The sequence below is a fragment of the Calypte anna genome, chromosome 15 (assembly GCF_003957555.1).
Source record: "Calypte anna isolate BGI_N300 chromosome 15, bCalAnn1_v1.p, whole genome shotgun sequence".
NCBI lineage: Eukaryota > Metazoa > Chordata > Aves > Apodiformes > Trochilidae > Calypte > Calypte anna.
The window spans coordinates 1,406,213-1,419,976 of NC_044261.1; the positions used below are offsets into that span (position 1 = coordinate 1,406,213).

Here is a 13,764-nt window from a genome sequence, read left to right on the forward strand (position 1 = left end):
GGGCTGCTGAGTCCCTGCAGACCCGAGCTGCCATCTCCTTCCAAGAGCAGATCCCTGGTGTGAAAGCCAAGGAATTAAAGCCCAGGATGAGGCTCTCCTGCCCCACACCAATCCTGCTGCTGCCCCACGGTCCCCCCGAGGTGGCACCGGCCCTTCCTGGTGCTCCCCAAATTTTCCCTTTAAAGGCAAAGGGTGAGCGTCTGCCTCGGGTGCCTGTGAGGAGTCTGCTTCTTGCTGGGCTTGTTCCTGCTCTCCAAGCTGCTCCAGGGAGGAACATGTCAGTGTTTACTTTGGCAGTGCTGCAAAGCACAGGCTGGGGATGCTCTCCAGCTTTGGCACACTCGCTAATTGCCTCAAAGAGTCCTTAACCCCCACCAGAAATACTCACTTTTGAGGGCTGGTTGATTTATTGGGGGGTTTTTTGGGGGGTTGGTTTGGCTGGGAGGTGGAGCACAGCAAAGCAGGGTTTAGTGCCTGCCCCAAGGAGCTGGGACCTTCTCACCAGGTCCAGGCGGAGCTGGGCAGGAAGCATCACTTGTCACCAACCTCCTGATGCCAGTTTGTCACCTCCTGCCCACAGGGCTCAGGCTGCAGACTCCTTGAGGTGAATCAAGTGACTTAAAGTCAGCTTCAGCAGAGGCTGAGGTCGACCCCAGTGTGATCAGGGTGCAGCAAGGTGCTGTGTGAGAGCAAAGGGCTGGGGAGCATCTCACTGTCACCCTGCAGCCACATGGCACAGCTGGTGCCACTGTGTGGCACTGGGACATTTCTGAGCTGCACTCACAGCTTTGCAGGGACTCCCCCGCCCCAAGGAACAGCTCACCAGGTGGAAAAGTTATCTGCAAGTGATGGAGGACCAAGCCCTGGGCTTCCTGGGGTAGGTTTGGGAGGGGTTTTTGTGTCTTTCTCACACCTGGGAGCATCTCCAGTGGGAATGGCACTCGTCTGGGTGTGGGAGCTGAGGTGGCATCTGCTGTATCAGGAGCTGGGATCAGCATCTGATGGAGAACAGAGACCCTGGGGTTGAGTCCCCCCAACATGGAGCACTTGGCTTTGTGTCAGGGCCTTCAGAGAGCTGCCCAGCCACAGCTGTGTGATGGCACGTGGAGGAAAACAGTGGGACTGAGGGGTGTGTGTGTGTGCCTACAACTTTTACCCCATGGGGTTAATTCTCCCCAGCAGTGCTGGAAGCTCCATGCTGAGCTGGAGCCTCAGAGGCTCCACTCTGGGGACACAAGAGCTTTGTTTCAGGACACAGAGCCTGGTTTCGAGGTCCTTGGGGCAAAGCCTGTCCCTCAGCCAACAGCATTTTGGGGTCAGAATTGTGCTGCTAGCTCAGCTCATTCACCTGCCCATGATTCACAGGAGGATGCTCCCTGCTCACCTCAGCTCTCCCCAGCAGAGCTGGCTGCAAGTCTGCATCTCAGGATGGGAGAGGTAAACGGGACAGGACTGTGGGATGGCCAGAGGGTGCCCTGTGACTGCTGGTGAGTCCATGTGTCTTTTCTTGTTGTTTTTGTGAGGCTGGAAGTTGGTCCTTGTTATGGCCCAATGTTACATCCTGTTGTGATGTTGCTATGGCAAAGCCAGGAGCAACATCTGGAGCAACACAAATTCTCTGCAGTGCCCAGCAGAGGGGTTATTTATAGGCTCGATGGTGAAAGGAGATGCCTGAGCATGAAACCTCCATGGGCAGATGGTGGCTGGGGCAGCCTGGCACTGGGTGAGCTCCTGACTGGGAGCTGGGGTGATGGGAAGATGTCCCTGGGTCTGTCCCAGCTCCTGGTGGAGGAGCCTGCAAGTGGCACCGAGCAGCAATTAGAAAGGAGCAGAAATCCTCTCGCTCCCTTCTGATGGGAGGAGAGGGGTTCCCTACCAGCACCTCCCAGTTTTAAGTTGGGGTTGGGTGGCTGGAGGGGCAGTCAGCAGATACTGACATGAAATTATTGGGGGGGAAAAAAAAAGAAAAGCTTTGGCAGGGAGCCTGTTTTATTGAACAAAGTGATGTGCCCAGGGAAGTTGCAGGGAGGATGCAAGGGGCTGTGGCTGCACTTTGGTGCCTGTGGTAGCAAAGAGGAGAAGCTCCAGCTCCCCAGCAGTGGGGTTCCTGCAGCCCCAGGAGGTGACCCTGTGGCTCCTCACCGCAGGGCACAGCAGGACAGCCCTGCTGGACTCTGAAGAGACAGAAATGCAAATATTTTTCTAAGCTGAAGCTGAGGGTCGGCAGCTGCTGAGCTGGTGGGGTTTGCTCCAGCCTCTGCCCTCGCCTGGGGCGTTGTGTATTCCCTAAAAGTCTGTTCCTCTCTGGTTTGAAGGATGGGGCAGTGGTGATGCTGCTGCAGCTGCCATTGCCTTTTATGCAGAGGGTTCAGGAGCAGAAGCTGCCTCACTCCTGCCTCAGACCTTCCCGAGCGTTTATTAAACAGCTGGCAGGAAAGCAGTGCAAGAAGCTGCTGGGCAGAGCAGGGCAGTCCAGCCCAGGGGCTGATGCTTCTTGGTTCCTTCTGAGCTTGGCCACTGGGCTTTTTGCCCCTCAGCACCTTGCTGGCAGAGCTGTGCATTCAGCTGGGTGCTGGTTTCCCTCCTTTGGGGCTGGAGGAGACCCCCACCCCCTCTCCAGTGACCAACATGTTGTCTCAAGGGAAAGAACCCCAAATTATTGACCAGGTCACCCTGCCAAGCTCACCCCAGTCTGGTGAGTTCATCCCACGGGGTGGGTGACTTGGTTTTAAAATTTGTCACTTGTGCAACCATCAGCAAATCTTGCTGCAGCATTTTACTGCCTGGTGGGACTGGTGCTGTGAGGTGCCCCCAGTGCTGGTGACAGCAGGAGCATCACCAGCCCCTGTCCCGCTGGGCAGTGGTTGTGTCTGTTTGGGGCAGCCTTGGCTGGGATTTCAAACTTCCCCTGGTAACAAATGGTGTTTTGTCGATAAAAACCCATCCCTGGCAGGGACCTGGCAGGCTCCTGGCGTGATAAGGTTGATAAGGTCCCTCTTGTCCCTCACTCCTGCCCCTTGATGGTGGCTGGCACTCCTGAGCAGGAGACAAAGTGGTGGCACTGTGACAGCCTAGGTGTCCCCAGCACAGCCTCTGTGTGCTCAGGGGACTGCAGATATCCCTGGCTGTCCCTGGCAGCATTTTCCTGCCTCCACGAGTGTGGGTGGGATGTCTCCATCCCAGCACGGGTGGGCTGATGCCTGACATCAGAGTAACCCAGACCCTGCTGGGAAACAGCTCCCAGCTCAGCCCCGGCAGCAGGGAGGTGCCTGTGCGGGCTGTGCCGCTGCCTTGTGTCTCTCCAGGAATCCTGGAGGTGTTTTCCTGCATCCCGCCCCGGGATGCTTCCCCAGCTCCGGCGGGGGCAGCCGGCACCTCCTGGACCATAAAAGGCGAAGCGCTGGGGAAGAGCTGCAGGGTGGGAGGGAGCCCTGGCTGGAGGCTGCTGTGCCAGGCTGCCTGCACAGCTCCAGCTCCCGGCTCCCCCTCCTTCTGGAGAGTTTTCAGGAGCCCGTTTAGCTCGAGGATTACCCAAAGCCAGGAACTTTCTGCTCAGATGGTTGTTTAGAGAAATGCCCAGAGCGTTAATAGGGATTTTTTTGGTCAAGTTACACTTGGGAGTCTCCTCAGGGGGCACAGCTTCTTCCTGAGGATTCTCTGTTTCTCTCGGGTGGCTTTTTTTTTTTTTTTTTTTCTTTTTCCCCTCATGTCACAACAATTCCCTCTAGCAATAACAAATTCCCGCAGATCATTCCAACCCATCCTGCCGGCTCCGGGCAGGCACCATCTCTTCCCTAAAACTCTGGGAACTCAGCCCAAGGTTTCGCTGCTTCCCTGGAAGGAGCTCTGGGGCAGAGGCTCCGTGTCCGTCCGGGAGCGGGGCAGGGATGCAGGGATGCAGGGATGCAGGGATGCAGGGATGCAGGGATGGGCTCCCGGGGCAGGCAGGGATGCGGCTCTCCAAGCTTTCCGTGAATCCCACGGAGGAGCTGCGGGAAGTGATCCTGCCCAGGCGAGCCGCAGCAGATGAGCTGGAGGTAAATCACTCTGGAAGCTGAGAGATGGGAAGGGAGCCAGGGAAAATCGCTGCACGGGACCTTAGGGAGCTCTCGCTGCTGCAGGTTGGGCAGAAAAGGAGAATCCCTGAAGGAAGCTGCAGACGGGCAGCAAACCTTGCCCGTGAAGTGCTGCGGAGCAGCAAACTCGAAGCTGGAGGATGCTTTTCCAGTTCCCCGGCTGCAGGGTGCTTTTCCAGTCGTTCAGGTGGGATATATTTGGGTAGGGAGCAGCGTAGCATCAACTCTGGGAGCTGCTGTGTTAGGAGAGAGGCTCCTGCCCCTCGCAGAGGATGGGCTCGGTCCTGCCAACGTGTGTTTGCATCTCTGCTGGCCATGAGGCTAAAAACTGCTGGTTCACATGACCCAGGCACGGAGGCTTCCAAGCTGCCTCTGTCTCCCCCAGAAGCGGAGGGGAGGAAGGAGAAGGCGGTGCCGAAAATCTGCCGAGGCACCAAGGTGGGAAGAAGTCTTGGCTGTCCGGTTTCAAAGCACTCGGACCAGGAGTTACAGTGCCTGAGCTGCCGGCCATGGAAACCTCCACCTGGCAGTACTGTGGATATTTACGGGATGACACAAGTAAGGCGATGGGGAGAGGCTGCACCGCTGCCCAAGGAGCCTCGGCGGGGACATGTGAGGGTTACAGCTTGCTCCAACCTGGGCAGGAGGGCCCGGGGCACAGGGGGGACCTTCCCCATCCCGGCAGAGAGCTGAGAGCCCCTGCCAGGAATCCAGAGCTGAGCAGCAGCGGGAAGTGGGGGCTGGCAGGGGACCTGTGCTTGGAAACCCACCCTGTGTGCTGGAGAGGGGAAGAGGGAGAAGCCCCTCCGAAGGTTTATGAGATGGAGGTGGGGCAGGGGCCACCGGGCAGGGGCAGGACGGTGAAACCAGTGGTGTACAGGCTGGAGGAGAAGGAGTACAGGCGCCTGCTCCAGGAAGCAGAATCTGAGGAGGAATGGGAAGTGATGGAGCAGAAGGTACCTGGGATTCAGGAGAACTCCCCGGGGAATGGGAAGGTGGCAAGTCCAAGCCTAAAGAGGCTCAACTCCTTGGAAAGAGTCCTGAGGAGGCAGATGAGCCTTTCGGACTCTGAAAGCAGCGGGGAGAGCTGGCAGGTGAACAAAGTGACCCTCAACTCACCCTCGGAGAGGAACAAACCCAGTGTCCCCATCAGGTCAGACAGCTTCGAGAGAAACGCCGTGCTCATGGATTACATTTTCCAAAGCAAACAGGAGGCAGCCACATCTGTTTCCTGCGTCCCTGGAGAAAGCAGCAAGGCAGCCGAGAGCTTCAGGCAGGCACCGAGCTTCAGCCCTCAGCCTGGCAGCACTCTGGACCTTTGCCAGAACGGCCAGAACAGCCAGGAGGATCTGGCCTGGAAGCCTGAGCCAGACAAGCAGGGAGCAAAGGGCCTGCAGACAATGGTCTCGGGGGCTGCAGATTATGCTGGAGACACTGGGAAGCTTTGGAGCCAGAGCAGCATCCAGCTCCTCGAGAGCAAGGAGCCGCTGGGAAGCCAAGCAGATGTGGGGATATTGGATTCATACAGCCTGAGAAAAAAACCCCCGGCCCCTCCTGTCAGGACCCACAGCAAAGAGAGCCTGGCCTGGAGCATGAGCAGGACGGTGGCAATGGCAGAGGCACTGCTGGAGCCCCACGGCCACCCCGAGAAGGCTGGAGAGGAGCAGCGGGCAGGAGAGGAGCAGCTCTCTGGAGGCAGGACTGGAGGAGGAGGAGGAGGAGGAGGGGGCTTGGAGGAGGCAGAGCGGAAGGGGAGGAAGAGTCAGGAGGATGAGAAAGTGCTGAAAGTTGCCGACGCGAAGAAAACCTTCGAAAGGTCCAAGTCTGTGGAGGGGAAGGCACCGGCACCGGCACCCAGCGGTGCCAGAAAAGGTGAGAGGGCTTGGCAGGACCTGCCAGGGGATCCAGGGCTGGGAGGGGAGGTGGGAGCACAGCAGGTGGGGGGCTTTTTTTTTGGAAAACCCCTGCCCTGTGGGAGCCGAGCAGCAGATGGGATGTGCTCGGGGCAGGGGGACAATCAGGTGTTGATTTCTGGCTGCTCACTGCTTGGTAAAAGTCATTCTTGCAGGGAATCTGTTTCAAAAGGAAGGGATTTGCTTTGTAAGACTCTCTATAATTAAGTAAAATACCCAGTATTCCTGTCCTGCTTGCTGTGGACAGACCCAGCACAGAAGCACCTGTAAGGCACTTTCTCCCAGTGTCATGTGGGATTATTATTATTTTCCCATCTCTCCGGGCACTGGGGGAGCCAATCTGAATTTATTTTAGGTATGGCATAGAAAGGAGGCACTATTTTCCTTCTCTTCTTTTTCTCCTGCACTGTCACTGAGCTCAGGAAGGCTTTCAGGAGAAGGGCACCAACTTGGAACCCCTTTTCACTGAAAAACTCTGGATAAATGAACTCTATTGAAATCTGAGTGGTCAAACAGCAAGTTAGGCAGAGGGGGGGAGAGATGAGAGCTGAGTGTTTGGGGGAGTTTGGATCCCACAAGGCCGTGTCAAACCTACACTGGTTCACTTGCAGCTTCTTTTTATTGACAATCTGTGATTGTGGATTTCCTTATAAGGGAAAATAAATGTGTGAAGGCTCAGGAAATCTCTGCTAGCTTTGAACTGAACACTGTGTTTACTTCAAAAATAGGTGCTTGTGCTGTCAGCTCCTCTCATTCCCAGAAGCCACAAAACCAACTCAGAATATTAACGTTGCTGCAGAGTTTGGGTCTGTGTGTGTGGCAGTGATAACAAAAAGCCTGGAGCAGTGACAAACAGCTCCTGTCCTCTCAGGAAGCATCTGAAGACACATTATCACTCTATAAAAAAAAAGACAAGGTTGTGAAATATCTGCCACTGGGAAGGAGCTGGCACCAGACAGGCAGGGGCTCTGTGCATTATCAGGGTGTCTGGAGCTCCTCTCCTCTGCTCCTCGAGTGGGAGATGTGTCTGATCAAATGGTACAGCTGATAGCCAGAGAGATGAAGGGACATTGTCACCAGCGGTGAGAAGTGTCCTTTGTGGGAGCAGAAGGAGCAGGTGGATGCAGGAGGTGATGGTGCAGAAGAAGGGGGTGAGGATGGGGGCAAGAAATCCTGCTCTGTGCCCACGGCAGTGCTGCTGCAGCTTCATGTCAGCCCTGACAGATGTTTGCATCCTTGTTCAACTGAAGAAAAAGGAAGGAAGGGTCAAGACAGTCTGTTCCAGTGCTGAACTGTGAAAATGTCACAGTAAAGAAGAGCAGGAGCAGCTTCTCATTGTGCTGCATCTCTGACACTGCCTCTTTGGGTTTTGTTTAAACCCATTTCTGAACCTTTGCCTTCCCACCTCTCACCCTGCCCAACTTGGGCACCAACATCTTGTTTTTACTGACCCTTTTATGATCCCTTTCTTATAGCTCTGGTTTGTCCACCTTGATCCTAGCCAGCAGGGAGAGAAACAGAACAGGCTGGCAAAAGGGTTCAGAAGGGGTTGAATAATGAGGCCAGGATTAGGATCTGTGCTACGTGTAACCTGGAGTGCAACAGGACTCCCAGTCCCAAGCCTCACCTCACTCTCACTGCCCAAAGCCCCTGCTCCTTACCTGCCTCATTTTTTCCCTGCTATTCAGAATGATGGGAAGTCTCAATCCCAAGATCTCCATGTTAAAAAAGAAATATAACTTCCATTTGTCTTGGGTTTTTTTTTTTTTAAATTTTCTTTTTGTGCGTGTTCTGCTTTCCTGTCTCTTTTTTTCCTGGTTAATTATCTGGCTTGGTGGAGGTAGCAACAAAGAAAATCCCATCTGTTGCAACTAATTGCTTCATTTTTTTTTGCTTGCTGTCCCAGTGTTTTAATTAGGCATTGGGACCACCTCCCCTCTCCTGCAAAAAGGGGGATAAAGGAATAAAAATACACTTCCCAGTCCTGTAGGATGATGGAAAAGAAAACCAGGAGAGGAAATAGATTAGCTCCAAATTAAATTGGGTATTTTGCTGCAAAACCTGTGGGCAGCAGTATTTCCTACAGCTGAGTCAGTAGGGATGGGGATGACATCTGCATTACTGCATATAACATGGGGGAGAGTGTGTAGAGAGTCATAAATGAAATGGATTTTAAATCATTAATAACAATAGCATGAATTATTAAGACCCATCCTGACTTAATGTTCACTTCTAATCATTTATCCATCTCCAGCCTCTTCCACCCAGCAGCACAAGCCCTGTCCCTGCCACCTCCCTTCTCCCTTCCTGCCTGTTTGGTTTTTAAAGATCTGATGAATATATTGCTCTCCTTATCTTCATTCCATAATTCTACAGCTCCCCTTTCTGGCCAAGGATTGAATAGGGCCAAACCAAATGGATTTTGCTCTTTTCCTCTCCCTCTCTCTCTCCAGACAAAGACTTTTGGTGGATCTGGGGAGCAGAGCAGCCCAGGGCAGGACACATAATGCTGTCCAAGTGACAGAATTGATTACTCCTCATCAAGAGCTGCTACGTGGTGGCTGTTGGTACAGTTTTGTCTTGGCAGCTGTTCAACATTTGATCACTGAAAATGTCTCTTAAAAACCAGGCTTGTAGGCAGTTCCATAAAGCTGCCCCTGCTATTTGATCTGTGCCCAACAGGCAGTGAGAAAACAAGGCAGAAAGGATAAATCTTCTGCTATTCCACGCAGAGAAAATGGCTTGGGTTTGGGTTTTATTTTCCTTTTTTTTTTTTTAATCATTGCAATCAAATAATATTTCCTTGCATAAAAAAAATCTCTGTGATTTGGTAATGTGAAGCAACCTGTAAGATCACATTCCCAGTTTCAGGGGGAGCAGCTCCTCTTAGGGCTGCAGAATCTGGCCTCACCTAACAAAATCATAGAAAAAAAAAATATAAAATATGCAACTTCCTGTGGGGAGAACTCTTCCTGTAGAGTTCTTTGAGTAAAATAATAAATCAAAAGGCATCAATAAATAAATAGATAAAGAGTGGGCATAGAATCATAGAATCATAGAATAGGCTGGGTTGGAAGGGACCTCAGAGATCATCGAGTCCAACCCTTGATCAACTACCGCCACAGTCACTAGACCATGGCACTGAGTGCCATATCGAGTTGCTTTTTAAATGTCTCCAGGGACGAAGAGTCCACCACCTCCCCAGGCAGCCCGTTCCAATGTCTGATCACCCTTTCTGTGAAAAAATTCTTTCTAATATCCAATCTGAACTTCCCCCGGCACAACTTGAGACCCTTTGTGCCCTCTTGTCTTGCTGAGAGTTGCCTGGGAGCAGAGCCCAACCCCCCCCTGGCTCCAACCTCCTTTCAGGGAGTTGGAGAGAGTGATGAGGTCTCCCCTGAGCCTCCTCTTCTCCAGGCTGAACACCCCCAGCTCTCTCAGTCTCTCCTCATAGGATCTGTGTTCGAGTCCCTTCACCAGCCTGGTTGCCCTCCTTTGGACCTGCTCCAGGACCTCAATATCCTTCCTGAACTGAGGGGCCCAGAATTGGACACAGTACTCAAGGTGTGGCCTTACCAGGGCTGAGTATAGGGGCAGAATCACTTCCTTGGACCTGCTGGTGATGCTGTTTCTGATACAGGCCAGGATGCCATTGGCCTTCTTGGCCACCTGGGCACACTGCTGGCTCCTGTTCAGCTTCCTGGCAATCCAGACTCCCAGGTCCTATCAATGTCCTTGTAAAGTTGTATAACTTGGATGCCTCCAAACCCCGGGTCCCAGACACAAACCAGCACGTCTGGCATGTTTGTGTGTGACTTAAAAGTTAAGCTGCAAAATAACAGGACTTGAAATTGCTGATCTCTCTAAACCCTCCATAAGCCGTTTCCCTCCATTCAGAATATATTTAGCAAGGAGGATTGAAGCAAATTGAAATGGTTGGGACAAATTCATCCCTCGAGTGACTCGCCTGGTTCTGAATGATGGGGTTTGCCATCCATCTCAGACCACTCAGAGACTCCCAGGCAAATCACGTTGCAGCAGCCAAAGGCCAAAGCAGCTGACAAAATTCCTCCAAAAAGGAGGTGCCCCAGGTATTTATCTCTTTATTTCCCTCCCCTAACTCATCACACCTCCCTGGCAAGAAAGGCTGCGGGGCAGACCAGAGGCGTTGCTTATGAGGCACGTCAAGATGGGGATGGGAACAGAGCAGAGTGATTTATGGCAGTGCTGGAATTGATGTGTATTTGCAAGGAAGTTATATTTAGCTGCTGACAGAAGTTGGAGAGGTGGAGTCTGCAGACACGGGGCTGTTTCCCCATAAAAGCTGAGGGAGAGGCTGCTGGCATCGGTGGAGCAGAGGGCGAGACAAACGGGATGGGTGAAACTGGTGAAATGGGGTTTTTTTAATAAATCCTGGCTTTCTTCTGCTAAATGTAAGGCTCAGGAGTGTTTGGGCTGGTAAAATAGAAGGACAAATGTTGTTGTGTGGTTGCTTGTGGCTGCAGGAATTCAGTAATAGGATATTTTCCTTGGCAAAAATTAGAATTTGTGACATATTTTGACAGGCTCGTGGGCTCCCAGCACTCCAGCTGTAATTTAAGCACTGTTTGTTAGAATGATTTTGTTCAGCTGAAGTGATGAAGATTACTGCTTTCAGTGGAACCAAGGAGCATGTGCAACACTTGAGCTATTCCTTCTGCTGCTGGAGATTCCAACCTGAGATCCAGGTCATTCCCTCATCACCTCACACGACGATCTAAAAAACTCCTTAACCCAGCTCAGGATCTGGGTGAATTTAGGAGCAATTCCATCCTAGCTTTTAAGGAAGCAGCAGTGAAAACCCCACAGGGATTGCTTCCTTCCAGGCCCATCTTTAGTGACCTTTCCAGCACCACACCAAGATAGCTGAGCTGCAGGAGCAGCCACCACGTGAACCAGGAACCAACCCTTCCCCTGGCAGCTGGTGGGAAGTGTAAGTTCCCACTGGCTTTTTTTGGGGAAAAATAACTCCCATTGTGTCCTCTGTGCACTTCTGTCCTTTTAGATGGATCCCCAAACAGATGGAGGAGGTTTCTCCTCCAAGCTGTTGGGGTAGTGCTGGGTTTTGCTGCTGTGCTGTTGTTTTGCAGTCCAAGGCTAAAGCTTGCCCACTCTTTTGAGCTAGAAGGGGCAATATACATGGATATTTTTAAGTCCCGTTTGATATGTTTTTTTAAAATAGTTTTTTAACAAAGTTTTAAGCCCCATGCCCAGGTTCAGCATCCTAACAAATTCCTGGCAGTCAAGACACTCAGCTCTGTCCCTGACTCACTGGGTGACCTTCAGCAAGCCACAGACATACCTGGAAAATATGAATCACCATCTAAACCCACTAAACTACAGATTACCTGCTCTGAGGCTGCCAAACTGCCTTTGTTTTCTTCTGGTTTTTTTTTTTTTTTTTTGAGCTTTAAAGAGATGGTTTGAGGGAAGAGGGGGGAGAGTAAGTGTGCTGGGCTGGGTTTCAGAAGGAAATTATTAATTTCACAGTAATTGGTGCCACAGGCAGTGCCTGGCAGGGCTGGAGGTTTGTAGCTTGTATCTTTGGGTGTATAATTTTTATATCGAGGTATTTCTCAGTACACAAAGACCTTGCTGCTTCTTGAGTCAGCGGTTAAACTAGTGTCAAAATGCTGGATAACATTTGTTTATGTGATTTGGTGCTACCGTGGCATCTGATCTTTCCATCAGCCCTAATCAGAGCAGCAAGCCCATGACAAATGCATCTCCGTGAAGCTTTTTTGCATGTTTTAACACCCAGCTGTCACGGGGGGGTTGTTCACAGCTCTGCTGCAGCTTCCCAGGGGAAGAGCCCAGCTCCCAACACACATTTCCCCAAGTTCTGGAGGGTTTTAAGGGGAGTTCAGGACGTCTCACCCCCCCCTGAAAAATTTCGGCCTCTTAAGTACCTCACCACATGCAAACGAACTTGCAAATATTGGCCCAAAAGCACAAGGAAGCTGGGTGAGGGTTTGGTTTTGGCCATGTATGGTAAAGCCTGTGCACCGTGGGCACTGATCTGGCATCATCCACCCGCGCTCGGAGCTCCCTGGAGGAACAGAAACTCGCAGGGCTCTGAGAGGGGCATCACCCTGCCTGCCCTCAGCTCTTTGCTCCCTCTCTTGCTGTTACTGCATTAATAACCGCCAGCTTTCCACTGACAGCAGAGATAACAAACCCTCCTCACAGCCACACAAACCAGCAGCCCCAAAAGCAGCTTTAGTTTCAGCGGGAGCTCCTGTCCTCCGCTTCTCCTTGGAGTGTGACTTTCTGAGCAGGGGTTTCAGGGCTCCTTTTGTCCCCCTCTTGCTGGCAGTGCCATTTTGCATGGCCCTGGCGAGCCAGCCTGACCAAACGAAGTGACACGTTAGTATTTTATTGCAGAACTGCCGGTTCTCTCTCGGTTCTCGCCAGCAGCAGCCTCAGCTCTGCCCTGCCCGGCCCAGGAGCCGCATCCACCGCCTTGCGCTTCACATCACCGCTTCCTCATTTGCGATTTTATCACCGTAGCGCCCCAAAACCTTCCCCGTCCTTTTCCCGGTGCTTCCCGCACCTTGTTCCTAACGAAGGCAGAGGACGGGGCTGCTCCCTCAGCCCGGAGCAGCCACTGAGGGGAGAGGCTGAGGCGGGCTGGGGAGGTGAGGGGGGGCTGAGCGCTGAGGGGAGCCGGGGAACCGTGTCCCTGCGGGAGCACCCACCCAGTGAGGGGCTGATGGGACCGGAGCCACCGTGTCCCTGAGGGAGCACCCATTCCATAAGGAGCTGATGGGACCGGAGCCACCGGAGCTCCCTGAGGGAGCACCCACCCGGTGACTACCCGAGCCCTGAGGCTGCGGAGCCGCCGCGTCCCCCCGGGGCACTGAGGGGACCGGGGGAGGGGGCGGGCAGGGAACTACAGCGCGCGCCGCCAGCTCAGAGAGGGTCTGGCGCCTCGCCGCCATTGGCTGATGGAGCTGCCACTCACCGCGCTGTCCCCGCCCTCCGCCGTGCCCGGAGGGGAGGGGCGTGGCGAGACGCCGGGCGGGGCCGGCAGCGAGGGGGCGTGGTCGCGCGGAGCGGGAGGGGCGTGGCCTGGAGGCGGCGCTGCCCGCCCCCGCCCCGCGGCGGTCAGTCGGGCGGCGGCGGCGGTGGCGGCGGCAGCGGCGGAGGCGGCTCCGCCGGGCTGAGGAGCGGACGCGGGGAGGCGGCTCGGGATCGCGGTGCGGAGGGGAGACGGGGAGCGGGGGTCTGCGGGACGGCGACCCGCGGTTCAGCGGGTGGCAGCTGGCGGGGCGGGCGGGCGAACGGAAGAGAGGGAGGCGGGCGGCCCGCCCGCCCGGCGTGAGGAGGCGGCGGTGCCCGCGGTGAGGCGGCGGCGGGCGCCGGGGCCGGGCAGGGCGGGGGTCCGGCCGGGCGGGCTCTTCCTGCGCGGGGCCGGCAGCTGCCGCCGAGCCCTTCCTGAGGTGGCGGCTGCTGTCAGCGCCCGGGCCTGCGGGGGGGAAACCGCCCTGCCCGCGCCGCGCTCGGCCCGGGGCTTCTTCCCCGCTCTCTTTCCTCCTTATTAGGCAGCGGAGCGGCTCGGGGTCGCCGCGGGTTCCCGCATCCGGCCGGGGCTCGCAGGTTACCGGCGGGGCATGGCCCAGGCGGGGCCGGGCTCTGCGGCCGCACACCTGATGCCCGCCGGCAGCCCCGCTGCTCCCTGCGAGCGATGGGTTTGGGTGTTGGGTTCTCATTTTTTTGATGGGAAAAGGGTTTTT

General features: G+C 54.5%; 1 protein-coding gene across 2 annotated transcripts in view; it reads left to right on the forward strand.

Annotated features, from left to right (window-relative positions):
• Positions 1–5,926: 5,926 nt before the first annotated feature.
• CORO1C (coronin 1C) overlaps positions 5,927–13,764 on the forward strand; it is a 48,449-nt gene continuing 40,611 nt past the window's right edge. The window contains exon 1 of one of the 2 annotated variants that reach the window (XM_030460881.1): positions 5,927–5,948. The gene's annotated coding sequence lies outside the window, so the exon portion shown is untranslated. Of the gene's footprint in view, positions 5,949–13,119; positions 13,228–13,764 lie in introns of those variants that run through there. The other variant, XM_030460882.1, reaches the window with a different exon arrangement.